Source organism: Pteropus medius, unplaced genomic scaffold (genome assembly GCF_902729225.1).
Source record: "Pteropus medius unplaced genomic scaffold, Ma_sr-lr_union100, whole genome shotgun sequence".
NCBI lineage: Eukaryota > Metazoa > Chordata > Mammalia > Chiroptera > Pteropodidae > Pteropus > Pteropus medius.
The window spans coordinates 5,322,946-5,343,804 of record NW_024349797.1 but is presented as its reverse complement, the minus strand read 5'-3'; the positions used below and the strand labels follow the sequence as shown (position 1 = coordinate 5,343,804).

At 42.5% G+C, this 20,859-nt stretch overlaps 1 protein-coding gene across 1 annotated transcript in view; it reads right to left on the bottom strand.

Moving 5' to 3' along the window:
- The window catches only part of NRXN3 (neurexin 3), a 1,605,778-nt gene that overhangs the window by 1,539,219 nt on the left and 45,700 nt on the right, over positions 1-20,859 (bottom strand). Inside the window, exons 5-6 of the mRNA XM_039883931.1 lie at positions 17,309-17,372; positions 9,909-10,042 (exon numbers count right to left, since the gene is read on the bottom strand). The gene's annotated coding sequence lies outside the window, so the exon portion shown is untranslated. The remainder of the gene's footprint in view (positions 1-9,908; positions 10,043-17,308; positions 17,373-20,859) is intronic.

Below are 20,859 nucleotides of genomic sequence, written 5' to 3'. Positions count from 1 at the left end.
AAGAAGGCAGAACAGTCTGGATTACACAGGATCCCAAACAGAATGTGGAGCATCCTGTATCTTCCAGTCATCCTAACATGAGAGTCCAGCCACCTGGGGGCAGTTTCAACATAATTTATTCAACTCCTCAACTATTTACCGAGTATCAATTAGAGCCAATAATAACTCAGCTGCCATTCACCAAGGCAGAATATATTAGGGGTTAGGAGTGCAGGCTCGGCCTTTAAAAGAACAAGGTTGATCTAAAGGGAACAATCTGTAGAATAATAAGTGACAAAAGGTGAAAAACTAAGTAGCAAAGGGTACCTACCATATGTATAAAGAAGAGAAGATGGATATGCTTGTTTATGCATATCTCTGGAAGGATTCATTAAAAAACTGGTGAAAATAGCAGTGGGAAGGAATAAAGTAAGCAAGGCTAAAGTAAGCAAGGAAAAAAAAATCATGAAGCACTTTGTATGTCATGCCTTAGAGTTTGGACTATGTGTCCTGATCACTATGGGGTACCATTCAACAACTTAAATTAGGTGAGAGAGATGATCAGGTTTTTGTGTGGAGAATAGATTAGAAGACAAGACAGGTAGGGGAAACCAATTAGGAGGATGTAGGAGTAATCCATGCCTGAAATTATGAGGGACTGAATTAAGAAATTAGGTGTAGGGATGAAGAGGAGTGAATGAATGAATTTTAGAAGTTTTAAGGAGAAAATTGACTGGACCTGATGCTGAAGAATAATGTATTTCAGTTTGGAACATTAAAATAAGAACAATAGTTAATGTTTTTATAGCACTACTTCCCACCAAGTCCTGTTCTAAGTGATTTACACAAATCAATGGGTTCATTATAGCCCCGTGAGGTAGATACGTGATCTCTCATTTTACAGATGAGAAACTGGGCCACTCAGAGGTGAAACAATTTGCCTGAGGTTATACTCTAGCAAGTGGTATAATTGCAACTCAAATGGTGGCAGCCTAGGACCAGAGCCCATCTGGGCTGTTGACCACTATACTCTACTGCCATGCGCGCACACACATCATTTAAAAGGTAGATCGAAAAATAAGAGGATCTGGTCAAGAGAAACAAACGTAGCAGAGGGCAGCCTGGAAAGCAGTGTCACAGAAATAAGGAATGCCGACGCCTATTTCTTAAGTTATGATTAAATACCCAATCGTGTAGAGTCGGCCCTTGAACAACATGACTTTGAACTAGGCAGGTCCACTTATACGCAGATTTTTAAAAAATAAATAGCCCTTTGAAACCTGCAGGTTTCACATCCGGGGATTCAACCAACTACGGATAGAAAACAGTATTTTCATATTCTCAACTGCAGTTTCCCAACTGTGCATCAAAAATCCTGTTTTCTTTTATTTTTAAAAAAATTTTTATTGTGGTGAAATATATACAGAATAAAATTTACTATTTTAGCCATTTTTGAGTGTACGACTCAGTAGCATTAATTACATTCTCAATGTTGTTAAGTATCACCAATATCTATTTCTAAAATTTGACATCCTCCCAAACTGAAACTCTGTGTCCATTAAAAACTTAGTTCTACTTCTCTTCCCCCAGCCATTGTCTCTAAAAACATTGTTTTTGATCTATGTGTAATTGAATCCAAGGATGCAAAGGGCTGACTGTAGTTAAGTTTTTGAGGAACTAGAAGTTATGTGTAGGTTTTCCAGGCCGTGGGAGTGCTTCTAACCCACCACATCGTTCAAAGGCCAGGCTTTGCTAAGAAGAGAGCGAGAGGTACTTTCACGCATAGCATCTCCTTCATTTTTTACAGTTTTGTAAAATAGGTGTTTTTTAGCCTCAACTTCTAGATGTGGAAACTAAGGCTCAGAGAGTTTGGGGATTCCTCAAGGTCACACAGCTGGTAAGTGACCAGTCAGTTCTTAGACCTGGATATGATCTGCATTCCATGCTTGGCTCACTGTAGGACTGTCCAGGTACCCAGGGCTGTATTGGGGTAAAAGGAGGCATACAAGGATGGTCACATCTCTGCTCCAAGCGGGGGCGGGGGGGGTCTGTAATCTCGTTGCTCAGTGAGGCTTTAACAAATCAAAACAAAGATCTTGATAAGACAGCACAAAGGTCTGCACCTAGGTAAATGGTACAGACTCTGAACACCTAGAACAGGTAAGGAGGCATCACAGAGCTGGTAGACATGGGCTGGGTATTAGAGGATACGTAGAGTATAAAAACAGGAGGATGTGGGGCATCTCCAGGCGCTGAGCCCTCACCTGGATGTTCTGAGCCAATAATGGGCATCTGCTGTTTCCACCTGTGCAGCATCCCTGCCGTGTTCTATTTCCCTTTGAGGGAATTCACATAGTTTGGCTCAGGTTGGCCTCTCCATTGGGAATTCACATAGTTTGGCTCAGGTTGGCCTCACTCCTCCCTCAGATTCCAGCAGGGATCACTTGATGCCAGCCAACTCAATGAGACTCCGTCTCAGGCGTGCGCTGGAACACCGGGAATGATGGCTGGTTTGTCTGCAGATGCTGTGGGCCATGCTATGGAGAGGTCTACCTGGGAGTGAAATCTACACAAAAGAAAGCAGACAGGAGGGAGAGAAATCTGATGATAATGCTCAAACCCCTGGATCCAGCCATGCCTGACTGCGAACATCCCAAGACTTTCCAATTACGAAATTCCCTTTATTGCTTCCACTGGTGTCCATGGGGTTTCTGTCACTGGCAAGTGAAAGGGGTCTGATTGACACAGCCCCAAAGGTGCCAGTTAAATTCCAGGAATCCCAAGTTGAGGTCTGTCTGCCTTCCCCAAAGGATAGGAGGTGGGGAAGGGGTAAAGTGAGGTAAGGCCCATAAAGAGACAAGGGCTATGGGCTTCTGCAGAGAGTGAGATTGGTATAGACGTCATTGAAGTGGCTTTAGTTCCAAATGTATCTCAAAGTGTGGATAATAGTTTATCAACTGGCATTTGGAAAAGTGCTCAGAGGAGGAAAGGGACCACCTCACATGTAAAGACAGAGAAATAGAAGAATGCAGGACATATTTGGGGATACTTGGGGACACAGAAATAACAGTTATATGGCATCAGACACACATTTTCCCTCCGAAGCCTCTAGAAGTGTTTGGATCCCAGGATACCAGAGCAGGTTCTCAGGATGTCACGAAGCAGGTAAAGAGATAAATGTCCAGGTAAGAGATAAGAGAGGCGACTTTGTTCTCTGACCTCAGTCTGTCAGGCGGGAAACCATGTCACGTCCTCTAGCCTGGCCCTTCCTCCTGGCTCCTGCCAAGCCGAGGACAAGAGATGAGATGGATCCTCATACAGGCACCTGCTCTGGAAGTTTTCTCTACAAGGGCCCCATCAGGACACCCCAGCCCTGGGGAGTGGAGAGCTGTCTGAGTTTCCTGGCGGGTGCTCGGCTCCCCTCAGCCTCCCCTGCATCGCCTAACAGCACCACTAAACAGCACCTCGAAGCAGCCAACCAGGGGACGTGTCCCCGCTGCCTGAGTTAATTACAGTAATTATACCTGCTCCCTCTTCGGCTCTGGTTCCCTTTGTTCCCAGTTTCCTGCCCGCTCATTTGCAAATCTAATCGCTCTGTAGATTGATTTTAAAAAAAGAGAGAGAAAGAGAGAGCGAGAGATGGCATGGAGAGACAAAGATAGGAAGCAGAAAATGTGGGAGAGAAAAATGGGGGTGGGAGTGGGCTGGGAAGAGGGGGTGGGGAGGGGACAGGCATGTGGTGGAGAAAGAGGACGGGAGCGTCAGCGAAAGGGAAAGGACCATGAGGGCAGGTCTGGCGGCCTCTCCTCTGCAGGGGACCCCACAGTCAAATTCAAACAATACCAGCAGATATTCCTACTCCCTAAATATTGTTCTCCCCAGGGGGTTGTGGGACTTTGCCTCATCCAGAACAGCTGCCCGACCCTTCAGTGTCAGATGGCTGAGAAGTAGGAGTGGGGGCTCAACAGGGAGCAGGAAGGAAACAGAACCTACTCCGAGGAGGGAAATTTGAGAGATGGGTGGTGAGTGTTTCCTTTCTCACCCCGATTCCTTCCTGAAGACCCTTAGGAAAGATTCTGGTCCAAGGGTTTTCCAAACATGCTCTGAGAAGCACTGAGGTTCCATGGAGAGTCCCTAGGAAGCAGCAAAGGACAAGTGTGCATGTAAATCCCCCAAACCCTTTTCACTGACCTTTATCCAATTCATATAATGGGTTCCACCTAAGCTTGTGTTTGAAAATAATACAAATCAAAAAGGGGAATCTCCTGCTATAAAAGGATTAGAAAACAACTGATCTAGTCCAATTTCTCATCTGTTAAATAAGAGAAAGGGAGGCTCAAATGAATCTGGTGGCCTGTCCTACATGACATGACAATCAGATCACAGGCCTCTTGACTCCCAGTCCAGGGAGATTCCCACTATCCCATACTTCTTGTCAGTGATGTTAGGGTGGCCAAAGCTCTTGGCTCTTCTTGGGCCCCCCTGGAATGAAGGGAATGTGGCTGATGGCATCATCCTGCTGGAAGTCCTCAGTAACTCTGGGAATCCTTGCTCCTCAATCCTTTGGATGAGCTTGATAGATGGAGTGTGTTTTCTAAAAATGGCTGCAACTATATTTCCAAAGCCATATGCTCTTCCCAGAACCCTGCAGCCACCATCACCAACAACCACCAACCCCTCAAGAGGTAGAATCTATGTCTTCTCTTCTTGATTCTGGAAGGGCTTTTGTGATTGCTACAAAGAAAAAAAGATGGTGGAAATACACTGCATGACTTCCCGAGTTAAGTTAGAATGAAGGTAACACAGTTTCCACCTGGCTCTCTCTTTGGAGAAGCTCACCATTAGAACCCAGCCACCATGCTGTGAGGAAGCCCAAGCTACAAGGAGAGACCGGATGTAGATGTTCTGCCAACAGCCAGCATCAACTATCAGACACGAGAGTGAGGGAACTTTCAGATACTTCCAGCCCCCAGGTGCTGAGTGAACACCAGCCTCTGAGTCTTCGGGCTGAGACCCCAACATTGTAGAACAGAAACAAACCTTCCCCACTGTGCCCTGTCCAAATTCCTGACTGACAGTCCATCAGCACAACAAACGGTTATTTCGTGCCACTAAGTTCTGGAGTAGTTTGATACATGGCGATGGATAGCCAGAACAGGTGGTATCCAGAAGCTGGAGCAGATATTCCCCACAAGAAGTTAGATTGGGTTAAGCAAGTGACAAACAGCCATGGATCCCAAGAACAGAGTTGACACTACGCATCTACATCCTCTGCTAGCATTTGGATTCAATCCCAGTACCTCCAATTAATCCACAAGAGAAGGTCAGAGTTCAGGTCATTTTGGAGGCAGAAGTGGGAAGGGGAATGGGTGTCAACTCCCTACCCTGGATTCAGCCAGTGTTTACTAAGTACCTACTTAGTACATGAGTCAGACACAGAACAGAGTCCCCGCCCTATAGGAGCAAGTATAATTGGGGAGGCAGACACATCCACACTCAGAAGTAATTATAATGCAATGAGTTAAGTTGCTATTAAAAATAAAAGTACTTTGGGAGTACTTTGGAAACAGAGTGTCAGCCTCAAATGTTTCACATCCTGGGATGTTTCCTGTCTACTCAGAGGTATAAATGTCACTCATTTTGTGGTTCTCAGCTCTTGACATCCAAATCCCTTAGTCCAATCCTTGGAATAAAAGGCCTGTGGTATACTTAGAGAAAGTCAAGGGCTTAACAGATGCATTTCACATTTTATATAACCCAGTGAAAGACAATGTTAGTTGTCTCCCAGAATCTATTCTCCCATTCTCCAGAAAAACGGGCCCCTTGACTCTTGCTGGGTTTCATGGAATAAGGAATCTGGAATAAGGATTGTGTTTCTCAGATTCTTCCTCCTTGAAGCTATGTGATTGATGGGCTATACTGCAGGTGGCACAGGAAACTTCTGAGCTGCATCCTTAAAGGGAGGGAACGTGTCCTCCTTGGCACTATTTCTGCCTCCTTCCTAGCTGGAGTGAGGACATGGTATTTAGCTACTTTTGGATGATAAGGTGAGAGAAACACCTTAGAAATGGCAGAATTTGGGTCCCTTGCACCTTGGAACCCCATTCCAGCTCTGGTCTATCCAGCAACAGACTGTTACATAAGAGAAAAAAATAAATCCTAGTCTTGCCTAAGGCACTATTATTTGAGGGGACTCTTTTGCTAAATCTAATCCTATCCAAAAGAGTCCATTATCTTACCCTATTAGCTCTGTATTTGTTCCCAGGTGCGTACACACACACACACACACACACACACACACACTCACTCACTCACTCACTCACTCACTCACTTTCTCACTGTGACCTAGCACCCAGGAGATGCTCAAGAATAAGCTGAGAAAACTGTTGGATGAGATCAACTGCCCGTTACTGGCATCGCTGTTCCCTGCTGCCTGGGGTACCGGCTCATAAGTGTGCAAGATCAAGCTTCCCCCACAGGGTTCTGATGCCCCTGAGGGTACCGAGTGGTGTGTCAAATGATATACAAAGTGCCACTTTCCTCGAGACCATTTTGCTCAAAGACTTGGTGAAAAGTGTTTTGAATAGTTTATCTCTTAAAAGGTTTGTCATACGAACAAGACAAAAGCAGCAACATTTCACTTTCTAGTGTCAGCCAACCTTGCACTTTTCATGAACAGCAGGAAGTGTTTATGTGCAGCGAATGAGTGAAAAAGTTGTTCTTTCTGTGTTATCGTGGAAACCTCAGCAGCATTCCAGTGAACGGGGCTATGACTTCAGGAAGAGTTTAAGCCAGCTTTCCCCTAAGCATGCTTTGTTGATGGATGTTACGTGGGAAAAATAAAGGAGAAGTTTCCTGGTCAAATGAGTTTGGGAAAACGCTGGATTAAAAATAAGTAAGTAAACAAATTTCTTTGTTATGTGATTCCTCAGGGTTTTCAACATGGTGATGTGTATTATGAGGCTCCAATAGGTTGCCCACAGGACATCTTCACAGTTTCATAGTGGAGCTTTTCCAAGGAACTCCCTGAGTTATGTAAATACGACTGTTCTCCTGTCACTCATGACTGCCACAGTGGAGGAGCAGGAACATGTTTTTAACCTGTTAAATTCTGGAGGGAGCAAAATGCCAAACGAACCCTTCTGATATTTTGCCCTTTCCCTTCCTCACTCCCCGGTCCCCATACGTGATGGTTAGTTTTATGTGTTGACCTGGCTAAGTTACAACACCCAGTTATCCAATCAAACACGAATCTAGGTGTTGTGTCGAAAGTGTCTGGTAGATGTAGGTAACATCTACAGTCAGATAACTAAGTCAAGATTATGATAAAGTGGGTGAGCCTCATGCAATCATATGAAAGGTCCTAAGAGCAAAACTGAAGTTCACCTGAGGAGAAAGAAAATCTCCTAAGTTTCTGCACCCAAAGAAGAGAAATGTCAGCCAGGATGAATATAATGAAATGCAAAATCAAATAAGCAAATCTAAACATTGCTTGAAGCCCTCTAGGAGGGCCTTGTCAGAACTGTCTGGGAAGGTGAAGTTCAGGTATTGAGAAAAAAATGTGGTAAACCTTGCTCTCTATATATTTGTCCTAATTTGTTTTTCGCATAAGCAGCCAAGCTTAAAAAGGGCAGTCTTACTAAATTTATTTAAACGGGCGGATATTAATGTACTGAAAAGCATACAGGAACAATTGGTCAAGAAACTAGGGATAACCAAAATCTCTTTGCTTTATTTTAATAGTCTTATAGCATTTTTTCTGAGCATAAAGATAATGCAGACATCTGGATGGAATCCCCTGAGTGGAACAAAAACACAGAATCTCTTCATGTACTCAATGAAATAAAACAAAAAAAAAAAGTGGAACGAATCAGCAAAAAGTCGCAAGCAGCAGCCAACGGAGAAAAAAGGTAGAACCTTATACCATAGAATTCCAAAATGGTAGCCAAGAAAAGAAACGATATTCTGGTGTGCTTAGAATGGTTCTTTACATCATCACTCTCAATATGAGTAGAATGTAGAAAAGTAATTGAGTCTAAAGATTCTGAGAATTCTCACAAATACCCTACAGTTTGGGGAAGCATGGCCTGAGAACGTAAGTAGACAGATCTGGAAAAGGCCGTGGGAAAACCCCAGTGAGTAGAAGCCCCTTCGTCACATTGTGCAGCCTCTGTGGAAGTGGGAAGGGCCACCAGGTCTTACTATCTTTCCTGAGTGAGAGATAATAGGAAAAAGAAAGATCATAAACCCAATCTAACACTCAGAGAAAAAAAAACTAACCCAAGGAACAGAACTCGCTTTCCCATGAGAGTTTTATTCTATAGAAGAACTTAATAAAAATATGAAATCAATCAATGGGAGATGATAGAACAACTTGAAATTACAAAAAATTTCACAGAGCTAAGGAAACAAATTGTGAGCCAAAATATCATGTTATCAATCTAATAAATAAATTAGAAACAGCTGAATGAAATGGAATAGACTCAGCTAAAAAATATAATAGGATTGGGGGAAAGCCTCATGTAGTCACAGTGAATGAGGAGAAAATAAGACAAAGAGATTAAAACAATTAGGGAATGATAGAGGTTGAGGACAAAGATTGTCAATCATAAGGATAATTGGTGCCACTAGGTTTAAAAAAAATAAAATCAATAAATATTCTGAAACATAATGTAAGAAAATTACACTGACATGAAGGAAGAAACAGCAAATCAAAATAGTACCTCATAAATACCAAGAATAATTATTCTAAAATAATAGACATCCAGATATAGCCTAGTTAAGCTATTAAACATCAAAGAAAAAGAATTATCAAAATAAATAAGTCATGGTATACATCAAGAGAACACACCCTAATTAAAGTATTAGACCTCAGAGATAAAGAATAAACGGAATAAACTAGCGAGAGAACATCAGACTGGCTTCAGACTTCAGAGAGTAACATTCAATGCCTGTAGACAGTAAATGTCTAGAAAGTTCTGAGGAAAAGCACATTTGACATAACCGCAAATTGCAACAGATTGCTGTTCAAATGCAAGGTTATAGTCAGCTGTTCTCAAACATGATAAAAACACAGAGAATAGAGCACCCAAGCACCTTCTTTTAAAAACTACTCAATGAAACAAGGAGAGAAGACCAGGGCAGTGAGTGTGTTAGGAAAAAAGCCATGAGATGATATCAATACCCTCAGGAACAACCCCTAAATGGGGTCCAGGCGGAGTTCTTCCCTTCTCTGGAGCAGGGGGAAAAAATGAGACCAAGAAACCGTGAGCCTTATTTGCGGAAAATGGGTGCCAAAGGCATCTACATGGAAACAAAATGAGGCTACCTGCACAGTCCTCCCTGGTGCCTCTTTGTTTGGAATTGTGCTCACCTAGTCACATTCATATCACTTTCTGACATGAAAGAAGGCAAAATGAAGTTGTTACTGGATTTCACTCTGGACCCATAATATCTGCCCCAAAGAAAATAACTAAAATCAGAGAGTACCCTTCATTTTGTGGGAACAACTTCACTGCAAACCCCGCTGTCTCTTCCCAGATGCTGCATAACCTAGCCCAGCACTGCGGGCCAGGGCCATTCAGACAATGGGAGTCCCCACCCCCAGAAATAAGGCTGAAATCAAGGTGGCTGGTAGTGTCTAGACACTGTCTGGGTGCTGCATTTGATTGGGAATGAAGGGCACATGACATCCTTTTCCCCCATCTCTCTCTTGAAGTGCAAAATTGCCACCTCACTGCAAGAAAAAAGAACTATGGCACATCTGGCCTGATAGGGAGGCACTGCAAGCTGGGACGCCCCCCAACACCTTGAGTGTAGAAACAGGCCTCCAGAGTGTGCCCCTGGAATGAGAGGAGCAGGCCAATTAAGGTCTCCTCTGAGGCAGTCTCCTGTTTCCTGCCAGATGAGAGTGAGGGTCATGGACCTACCTGGAGAGGCAGTATAGCAGAGCAGTTAGGAAGAGGACCATGGCACCAGATGGCTTGCGTTGTAATCTCTTCTGCCACTTTCTGCGTGACTTTAGGCAACTTCTTTTAATCTGTATGTGCTTCGGTTTCAACATCTGTAAAATGAATCTGATAGTAATACCTACTTCACAAAGCAGTTGTGAGGATTAAATGTTAGTCTATATGGTGCACTTAGAAAAGTACCTGGTGCATAGTAAGCTCAATAAAATGTTAGCTATGAGTGTTAATTCTGGGAGAGAGTAATCTAAAAGTGCCTACACACACATGTACACAACACCACCCCAACCAGGGAGCCATCTCTGCCCAAGAGCTGGGAGCCAGCAAACTTTCCTTCTTATAAAATGCTGAGAAAACAGAATTAGAGCTCAAGGGGCCAGGGTTTCCTTCCTGGGCTGCTGAGAGCAGCTATGCCCCAGCCCTAGGCTTCATGGGTCAGGGCCACGTCCCATCTCCGGAAGTCTGTTTGACATCAGGTGCCATCTATTTTATCTACAGCTTTATCACTTACGAAAGGACATCCTCCATGCCTTCCATTCAGTCCTCACCACAGTGGTGTACATAAGCTGTGATTACGCCCATTTTCGCATGGGAAGACTGAGGCTCAGAGCAGTCAGGTGACTTTTCTAACTTCACAGAGCATGAAGTAGATGAGCTAGGATGCAAATCCATTTTTCTGCCTCCAAATCAATACCCCCTCACTTGAGTATGTGTCACACCCCTCATTGTCTTTCTCTGTGTCTCTCTCTATTTTTGTGTTTTCTCCCTGATGTCTGTTTGGCTGTCTCTTTCTTCCCATTTTCTTCTCTGATATTCATTTTTCTTATCCCTTTCTCCTTTCTTCCCGGTTTAGATCCTAGATGTCCCACAATCCACCTAAAACAAAAGAAAGGGCTTAGGGTCAACAGCAGCCCAGGTGACCAGTCTGACTGAGACTGAGTTGTATGTGCAGAAATACAGGACAACTTCATTACTCCAGGAATAAGAGCAGAAGGCCTGCTCTTACGACAGAGAGAGAGAAGCGACCACTCCAAGAAACAGCGCCTCAGCCGTCCTGTCTTCTTTTCCATTTCCGTTCTGCCCTCATTACGGTCCTCTGTTTTGATCATTCTCCTGGAACCCACTGCTCAAGCTGAGGGGAGAGAAACTTGAAGAAATAGAGGTGGTAGTGTCACCTCTGAAGGGAAGAGAAGAGTGGCTCTGGCAGCTGAAGCGATGTCAACGCCGCTTCCTTCAAGAGAATGGCGTGTCTGTTTCAAAGGAAACACGGGCCGCTGCTTCTCAGGGCCTCTGAAATGGCAGTCCAAGTCACAGAAGCTCATCTTTTTTCCCTCCCCACAGTAATGACCAAACATTACCAACTGGGCAGAGAAAGGGTGCCACCTCCTGGTTAGACACGAGTTTAGGACCAAGACAGGCAGTTGAGGACCCCAGTCACACCTTCTAAAGTGCACTTTAGCACAGTCTTCTGTGCCTTACACTACAATCACTCACGGCCCCTTCTAGGCTTTGAAAATTAGCAAACAACATGGAGACGTGGCAAAATGACACCACCCCCACTCAACAGTTCAGTTCAGCAGTCGCTACCCTTTATCAGTAAAGCCATGTTTACACGGACAGCTGTCTAAATATTGTGTGGAATTTGCCACTGTTTTTTAATAACTAGGAGAAGGAAGGAGACAGTGTTGATACTAGTGAGAAGGTGACAAGTCTTGTAAACTTTGGACAACAGAGGCAAAGGTGAACCATTAGCCATGACTGGCCACCCAGGGTCCTCCAGCCAGACAAGTCTATGTTCAACCATGAAGGGGAAAACTGTAATGAAAGACATTCTGAGGTGCTAGAAATAGAGCCACAAAGGTTATGTCTGAAAGGCAAGATGTAATTAGGGATTATGTAATTTGATCAGAATACCTTTGCTACATCTAAGTCTATCGTTCAACTTTCAGACATTCTGCTTCTAGATGGTTTCAAAGGTATATTATGAGAAAAGCAAAGGGGGCAGCACTCTCTTGGCCCCTGGTACAGAACATGTGGTAAATGTTGACCCTCTGCTTCCTAGTGTTGGCACCACCTGGTACCATCAACACAGCATGGTGAAGGAGCTAAGAAAAAGGCAGTAAAAGATGAGGTTGGAAAGACAAGCCAGGTAGGGCGCTGTAGAGTCTGAAGGCCATGCGGAGGGCAAAAACGGAAAGGCTTTGAAGCTTTTTTATCAGGAAGTGAAATGATCTGACATTTATATTTTAAAATATAATGTTTATTATATAACATATATTCATAACATATATATTCATATATTCTATATTCGTATAGCATATGTATAATGTGTATATTCTATTTTACATGTCAAATAGTAAATAATTAAAATTTTTAATCTAAGTTTGATTGCATTCAAAATACACAAAATAGAATAATTAATTAGTCATGAAGCATATTCTGTTGTCAATCTATATGCGACAGGGAAAATAATTTAAATGTAAGAGGGAGCTAAAGACCTACAGTGTATCCTGAATACAGAATAGAATCTGGGTGTGGAATAACAGTCTAAAAACAAGTATACTTCCTTATAGGAAACCCAAAAAGGGCCAGTCACTTATTTCATTATCCCTGCATTTCTTTCCTTTTTTGCTGTATTGTTGATTTGGTCAAAAGAAGATTTTAAAAGGTAATTAAATATTTGAGGAATGTTTTTTCCATACCATTTTTAAAAACAGGGGCTGAATATACATAACATAAAATTTACCACATTAACCATTTTTAAGTGTATAGTTCAGTGGCATTAAGTACTTTCACATCTGTACAACCATAACCATCATCCATCTCCAGAACTTATTTTGTCTTCCAATCTGAAATTCTATATGCATTAAACAACAACTCCCCATTCTCCTATCCCCCAGCCCCTAGCAAATAACATCCTACTTTCTAGCTCTATAAATTTAGCTACTCTAGGTAATTCACATAAGTGAAATCACATTCACATAAGTATTTATCCTTTTGCGACTGGCTTATTTCACTTAGCATAATGTCTTCAAGGTTCATCCATGTTACAGCATGTGTCAGAATTTTCTTCCTATTTAAGGATGAATAATATCCCATTGTGTGTATATACCACATTTTGTTTACTCATTCATTCATCAATGGACACTTGGATAACTTATACTTTTGGCTATTGTGGAAAATGGTGTTACGAACATGGGCGTACAAATATCTGTTTGTGTCTCTGCTTTCAATTATGTTGGAAATATACCCAAAAGTAGAATTGTTGGATCATATGGTGATTCTATTTTTAATTTTTTGAGAAATCATCATACTATTTTCCATAACAGCTGCACAATTGTACACTCCCACCAACAGTTTACAAGAGTTCTAATTTCTCTACATCCTCACTAACACTTGCCTTTCTGTGTTTTTGATAGTAGCCATCCAAGTGGGTGTGAAGTGATCTTATTGTGATTTTGATTTGCATTTCTCTAGTGATTAGTAATACTAAGCATCTTTTCGCTGCTTATTGGCCATTTGTATATCTTCTTTGGAGAAATATCTATGCAAGTTCTTTGCCCATTTTTTAACTCAGCTGTTTGATTTTTTTTCATCAAGTTTTAGTTCTTTACATATTCCGGATATTTACCCCTTATTAGATATATGACTTAATAATTTTTCCTTTTCTATAGACTAACTCCAGGACCCCTTTAGTAGCTCAGGTTCTACACAGTCATCAGGTAGATCTTGGTGAAACAAATCTGTCTTGACCACTCCTACTTAAAAACCTTAATACAAACTCTACAATGAATGGATTAGTATGACATCATCTGAACCCAGTGACCAATATATTGAACAACTATTAGTCGTTCAATAGGAAGCATACACCACCACCTATAAAGCCTTCCTGCCAAAGAAAGAGAACCTGAATCTGATCCAGCCCCTAGCTCTAACTAGGAAATGTAGGTGTTAGAGGAGGTTTTTAAGGAGCACCAAAAAGGGATAATCAGCCATCTTCAAACTTTGGGAGTTTCTACAGTACAAACAACAAATTTTTTTAATTAAAAAAATATTTTTTAAGTAGGCAGGGACTGGTGGAGAACGAATATAAAGAGAGACTCCAGAAATGAATCATTCATATGCTGTATGCGGACCGTGTTTGGATTCTGATTTTAAAAAACCAACTGTAAAAAGACATTTTTGAGACGATCAGTGAAAACTGAACATGGACTATATTTTAAATAATATTAAAGAATTCTAATTTTGTTGAGTATGAAAATAATATTGTGCTTATACTTATAAAAAGAAATTTTCTGGTATGTTGTGGTTATATTTTTTAAAAGAAATTATACTGAAGTTATTTTTAAAAAGTTGAGGGAATCAATGAAACAAAATGGAATAAAGTTGGTGGTTATTAAAGCTGGGGAATGGGTATATAAGGCTTAATTATACTAGACTCTCTAATTTGTGGTTGAGATTTTTCATTATAGAAAAATTTTAATACATGTAACAAGTTAAGCATTAAGTTGGCCCAATCTCCATCTCCTTCTCTCTCTCACCCTCATGACATTATGTTTCAGATACACCAAAACCCATGGTTATCTCATACAAGACAGTTACAATTTATTAATGCGTATTTGGTTTCCTTAAAGTCATAGTCAAAATGTCCAAGACCAACACCCGTGTATGGCCGACATGGTTTACAACAGAGCACCGTTTATTTTGTATTGCTAATATCTTTTATCGGAACACTACATACCTCGTTTCCTGAATACCTATCCAATTTTCTTTCATACTTCCAAGCCTTATCTGTGCTTTTCTTCTTTCTAGGTGCCCTTCCCCACTTCACCACCTGGCAAAGTCCTCCAGAGTTCATCTCAAATATGAGCCCCTTCCTGACCCGCCCGTGTCCTCTCATCCTTGGCGCCTGCCTCCCATTCTAAGCAGTCAGTTTTTCCTTTCTCTGCTCCCCTAGCTCCCTGCATAGACCTCATTATCACTCTACATTGTAATGGTTGGCTGCTTCCCCTATGAAATGGAGAAGACCTTGATGTGTTTTCTCCACAGGTATATCACCCAACTCTAGCACATAGTAAGTGCTCAATAAATTTTTCAAGAAAAAGGGAGAGTGGGAGGGGAGAGAAGAAGATAAAAGTAGAACCTCCCTTCCTCCCTTCTTCTAACTGCAGAAAGAGTCCCAAGATAACACCCACGTCCTTAGAGGACCCACACCTCGCATCAAATATCTCAAGGAGCTCACTCCCACCTAGCTCATGCCCAACGAGGGTGGACAGTCTCTGAGAAGATGTAAACTTCCTTCATGAATCTCCCATTTCTTTGCCTCCTCCAGTCCCAAAATTGGATCAGTTAAAAAAAAAAAAAAAAAAATGAACAGCATTAAACCTCCAAGTTTCTAAAGAGCTTTGCTTTCTTGCCCCATACAGTTTAGACCACAAAGGAGGGTGGGCAAAGCCCCCATATCCATGTTTCTGGTCCTTTCCTGAGAGCTCCCACTTGGGAAGCCTCCAGCAGGATGCAGGATCCAAGGCCCTGACAGAAGCAGGAAATGTGATTATGGCCACTCTCTCCAGCCAATACTGGCTCAAGAACTCTAACAGCTCTCAGCAAAAATTACCCTTCCATCATGATGAAGCTAGAATGAGCAGTGACAAATGAATGTCAACTCCTGCAGCATGTGGCCTCCAGAGTTAACCCTTGGGAGCCCATAGACCCTGACTCAGACCTCTAATAGCTAGAAAACCACCAGTCCTGAAAGGTGCCCATGCCCTCACCCCAGAGGACGTACCTACAACTCTCACAGGAGAGCTGTGTATCCTTCAGGTAGGTGACTGGTTCTGTTGTCCTGTCTGAAGCTACTCCTCTTCAGGCTATTCCATAATGACAAGTTGAAGTTCAGTTTCTACTTATAATATGATTAGAACCCAACGGTATGTTTGAATCTACTTGGTATGCCCCACCACCATCCACAGAATCTAAACATGGCCCCTATGCCCAGTTAGATTTTGTCCCAAGAAAGACATCCCTCTGTATTTTGGTTGATTGGACACACATTAAATTATACACCCAGATAGCAGGGTACAGATGTTCAAACTGGAGGATTTTTGCTTGAGTTGTAAAGGAAGGGGATAAATCCCCAAATGTCCCAAACATGTGTTGAAATACCAAGTGACCTCAGAAGTCATCCTATCCCTCTAAAATACAGCCCTGAGGCATATGCTCCATTGGCATTCTAGAACCGCCACCTAAGAGAGGCAGTATAGAGGAGTGGTTAAGAGCAAGCCTCTGGAATTGGGAAAACCCAGGTCCAAATGCTGACTCCATCCATTATTAGCTGTAAGTCTTGGGGGAGGATTTCCTCAAACCTGATTACTCATCTGTCAAGTCTCTTTTTAATCTCCCTCACCAGGTGTCAGGAGAGGCGAATGAGACAATGTATAGATCGCCCAGTGCCTTGCACATAGTAGCCATTATGGCTCTCATCTCTGATGAGTGGTTTTTGTGACCAGTTCAGAGGCGCACCAAAGCTGAGACTTACTGAGTGCTTACGTTAATGACAGCATTGATCTGTGTCAGGCACTCACTATTCAGGTGCTTTACATATACTGTGTAGATTCATACGTAATCCTCATAACAATCTTAAGAAGTAGTGATTTCCTTTTTATAGATGACAACACTAAAGTACTATGATGTTAAATATCTTCGTAAAGGTCACACAGCTCATAAGTGACAGAATCAAGATTCAAGCTCAGGCTATCTGGCTCAAGTCTAGCTCTTGACCCCCATACTCCTCTCCCTCTAATGGAACACACCAGCAACCTATGGTTTCAGAATCATGTTGACGTACATCCCATATTCCTATCCCAGAGACCCACCTGGTGGGAACAAGCACACTAGCCAAATGAATGGGCCTCCCTATGTTGTCTCACTTCAGAGGAGTCAGAATTGGCTGGCATTTTTCTTTTGTTTTTATTATGTGTTTCTTTAGGTATCTCCATGGGCTTACGGGGGCTCATTATGGTGTTTGGACCTTCCCATAAGCTGTTCCCTTCCTGACCTGCTCCTTCTGGGCTATTCTTTCCTGGCTTCAGGATTTAGCTCGAACATCAGTCCCTTCTGGAAGTCTGACCCAATTAACAACCTGGCTCTGTACTTCCATAGCACAATGAGTGAACATCTCACAGAAGCATTTATTGCACTGTCATAGTTGGCTGTCATCTCTGTCAACCCTCTGAGATGCATGCTCTGTGAGGGCTTGGCTAGTATCTTATTTCACTCAGTGATCCAATCAATACGGTTTCCTACCCCTAGCAGCACATAGCAAGTGCTCCATAAATATTGCATGATCAAATGAGGACACTTACCCTCCATTATCCTTAGTGAAGGAACTTCAAAAACATTGTGTTGGCCATCATCTTGCTATGTGATCTGAAGTCAAAACAAATCTTGATCAAGATCAACAATCAAATATTTGCATGTTACGCTCCAGGTTAAAAAGGTCTGCCCCAGCCCTCTGAAAGAGAAAGGTTAAAGGAGAGGAAGACCGTGGAGAGGTATGTTACCGTGTGTCGAATCCGAGCACAGCGACCTCATTTTAAAGAAATCAGACATGAAAAGGAATGAGGTACTGACACATGCTATCAAAGCTGATGAACCTGGAAAATGTGTTAAGTGAAAGAAACCAGACACAAAAGGGTACATACTGTATGATTCTTTTTATATGAAATATCCAGAACAGGCAAATCCAGAGAGACAGAAAGTAGATCAATGAATGGTTGCCAGAGGCTGGGGTAAAGGTGGGGAATGGGGATCATTACTTCAATGGTGTGGGGTGTTCTCCTGGGGGAAAAGTTTTGGAACTACAGAGAGATGGTGGTCGCATAACATTTCGAATGCACTAAATGCCACTGAATTGTACACCTTAAAATAGTTCATTGTATGTTATGTGAATTTCCCCTCGATTTTAAAACTATAAAAGAAAGGATCCTCGGCCCATCCTGAGGATCTGTGCTATTGTGAGCTATTAAGTACAGGGGGCGCAGCCTATGCCTTGTCACAGCCTCTAGCATCCAAACAATGTCTGGGACAAGAGACAACACAACACTGGGCCAGGAAAGACAGGGCATGTAAGGCCTGCAGTCTGCTAGCCCACAATCTAACTATGCCCAAGAGATAGGTTCAGGTGCCCCCAGAAGGGCATTTTCAAGGAGTCCCTTCTGGGATATGATCACCAGAGCTGAATGGAAACATTAGGCTGGGGAAGAACAGGGCCAGGGACAAAGCACTCTAAGTGCCCCAGCTTAATACATACTCTCTCCGTAGTCTTAAAACCAAAGCAGCTGTCACTTTACTTGTGAAGAATCATACTCCTGGGACGAAGCACACCAGAAGAGAAGAGGAACTCCCCCCAAGATGTTTCAAAAGGACGCACTTCTCTGAACCTGCCCCTGACTTCCTTTCATCACCCTCTGACCTGAGAGACCTCAACCCAGTGTGGACACGCTTTCTTCTCCAACACTAGGAATTTACATTGCAACTGAAAGGCAATGGTCTCCACTTCTCTTTCTGGGAAGCCTCCAGAAAACCAAGAGAGCTCTTGTGTACCTGGAGCCCAATATTAGATGCTAATCTTCCATTAGATGCTGTTTACACTAGGGAGTTGGGAAAAGCTAAGGGCCAGGACATCTATAGTGGATACCTACTGGTATCCAACCACCAAACTCCTCCTTCCTCCCCTACCCCCAGTCCACATGACAGCAGTGGACTCCCAGCTGCCATCTTTCTTCAACTGCCTTAGCCACAGTTGATTAGACCAAGAGTGAGCACATGGCTTAAACGAGCCAATAAGAGACCTCCCCTGAGAATCCAGGTTTGAGACCATGTGAAAGAACTGGATCACTCCATGAAGCTGCATGTCTCTGTATAAATTTGAAGGACAGCCATATTTTCTGGTCTGTGATCTAGTCTGTGTCCGCTGTTCCTAAAATGAATCCCAATAATTTATACTTCCTGGTATTCATGCCTGCGTATAATCCCCTCCCCTTGAGTGTAGGCTGGATCTAGTGACTTGCTTATAACAAACAGAATATGAAAAAAGTGATGTCACTTCCAAGATTAGGTTATAAAAGGCTGTGGTTTTCATCTTACTCCCTCTCTCTCTAGCTCTTCACTTGCTTGCCGTGATGAACCAAACTGCCATATGTTAGCGGCCCTATGGTACAGCATGCATAGCATAACCGGGAACTGAGGATGTCTTCCAGCCGTCAGCTAACAAGGAATAGTGGCTCTCAGTCCAACAACTGTCCTGGACCTGGGCCCTACCAACAACCCTTTGGTGAGCTTAAAAACAGATCCTTCCTCATTTAAGCCTCGAGATAGCTGCAGCCTATGAGAAGCAGAAGGCCCAGCTAAGCTGCAACCTGGATGTCTGGCCTACAGAAACTGATATAATAAGTGATGTTTTAAGTCACTAAGTCTTGGGGTAATTTGTTACACAGCAATAGATGTTAATACATAGTCTGAGGAGAAGGAGAAAGAAAAGCCAGGCTGAAGATAGACGAAAATGAAGCAGATCCACATAGAGAAAGAGAAAGACAGAGGGAAACTTAGTAGACAGAGTTCCCCTTGCACTGGAGTGGATGTGGGGAGACCAACTAGAGGCTATTGCTGTCATCAGGCAAGAGATGATGGTAGCTTGAAGTAGGGTGGATGCAATGCCCTTTTCTGTGATGGAGAAGACAAAGGGAGGAAAAATGTTCAGAGAGAAAATCAAGAGGGCAGTTTTAACATATGGCCAATTAATATATGACATCATGAAATAATTCAATTCGGCAAATGCATATTGAACTGTGTCGGTTCTCCTCCAATGCTACAATGCTGAGGAAGATGAGCTCCTTGTCCCCAAGGTACTCAAAGTTTGGGGGAGGAAGGGCAAGCAAGACACAACATGTAAAGTGCTAGATGTGGCCTGCGAGCAGAGTGCTGTATGTTGAAGAGAAAAGGGAGTGATCAACTGAGTCTGGGAAAACAGAGAAACTTCTCAGAGGGGACATGAATGTGTGCACTGATCACATCCATGGAAAAGTGCATTTCTGGGCAGTGACAAAGACATAAAGGGAATTCAGAGTAATAAAACGAATACAGCTGTATGCTCCTTGTATTCTTCCTTTTCTTAGAGGTAATAAAACAAGTCTTTAATTTGGGGAATTTTGATCTAAAGGACTTAGATCAAAAGATGAAGGGAGATTGTGTGAGGCAATTTGGAGGGTTCCATGTAGCCTCTGCCCACTTTTAAAAAAACAGATCAAGACATGAGTTTATATGAAGAAAACGGTAGCCTGGCTAAGTCTCAGTTATGGGTGGAGGCTCTGGAGACAGACAGACTTGGCTGCTCTCAGTATACTCCGACCCTGCCATTTATCAGTTATGAGACCTTGGCCAATTAGTTAATCTCTCTAAGCCTCAGTTTCCTCATTGTAAAGTGGAGATAATAAATTGTTTAGCTTGCTGGAAACATCTTTATTACAAGTCTTTTTAAATACTTCACTACATGCATTACAGAATGGGTATCACTTTCATTCACTGAAAGAACACTGTGCTGAACACAAGATCATAATTTTTATTGAAAGGATTATGTTAATAACATTGCAATGTTTCTCAAATGAGGAGCCACAAATACGTTTCCTTAGTCTTAAGAATTTTCTAAAATTATATATCTTTTAATGTAAGAGTTTTCAATTGGATACCAGGCTTAAAATTCTAATATTAACATATTCCAGATTATCCGACTGATTGCCTCATAATTAAGTCCTGGTGGAATTCAGTTTTTTATGCCATTTGCACAAGTGTTGGCACCAATAACTATTATTGTAATGACTTTAGGCTAAGAGAAGGAGGAAAGGAAGAAGGGAGGGAG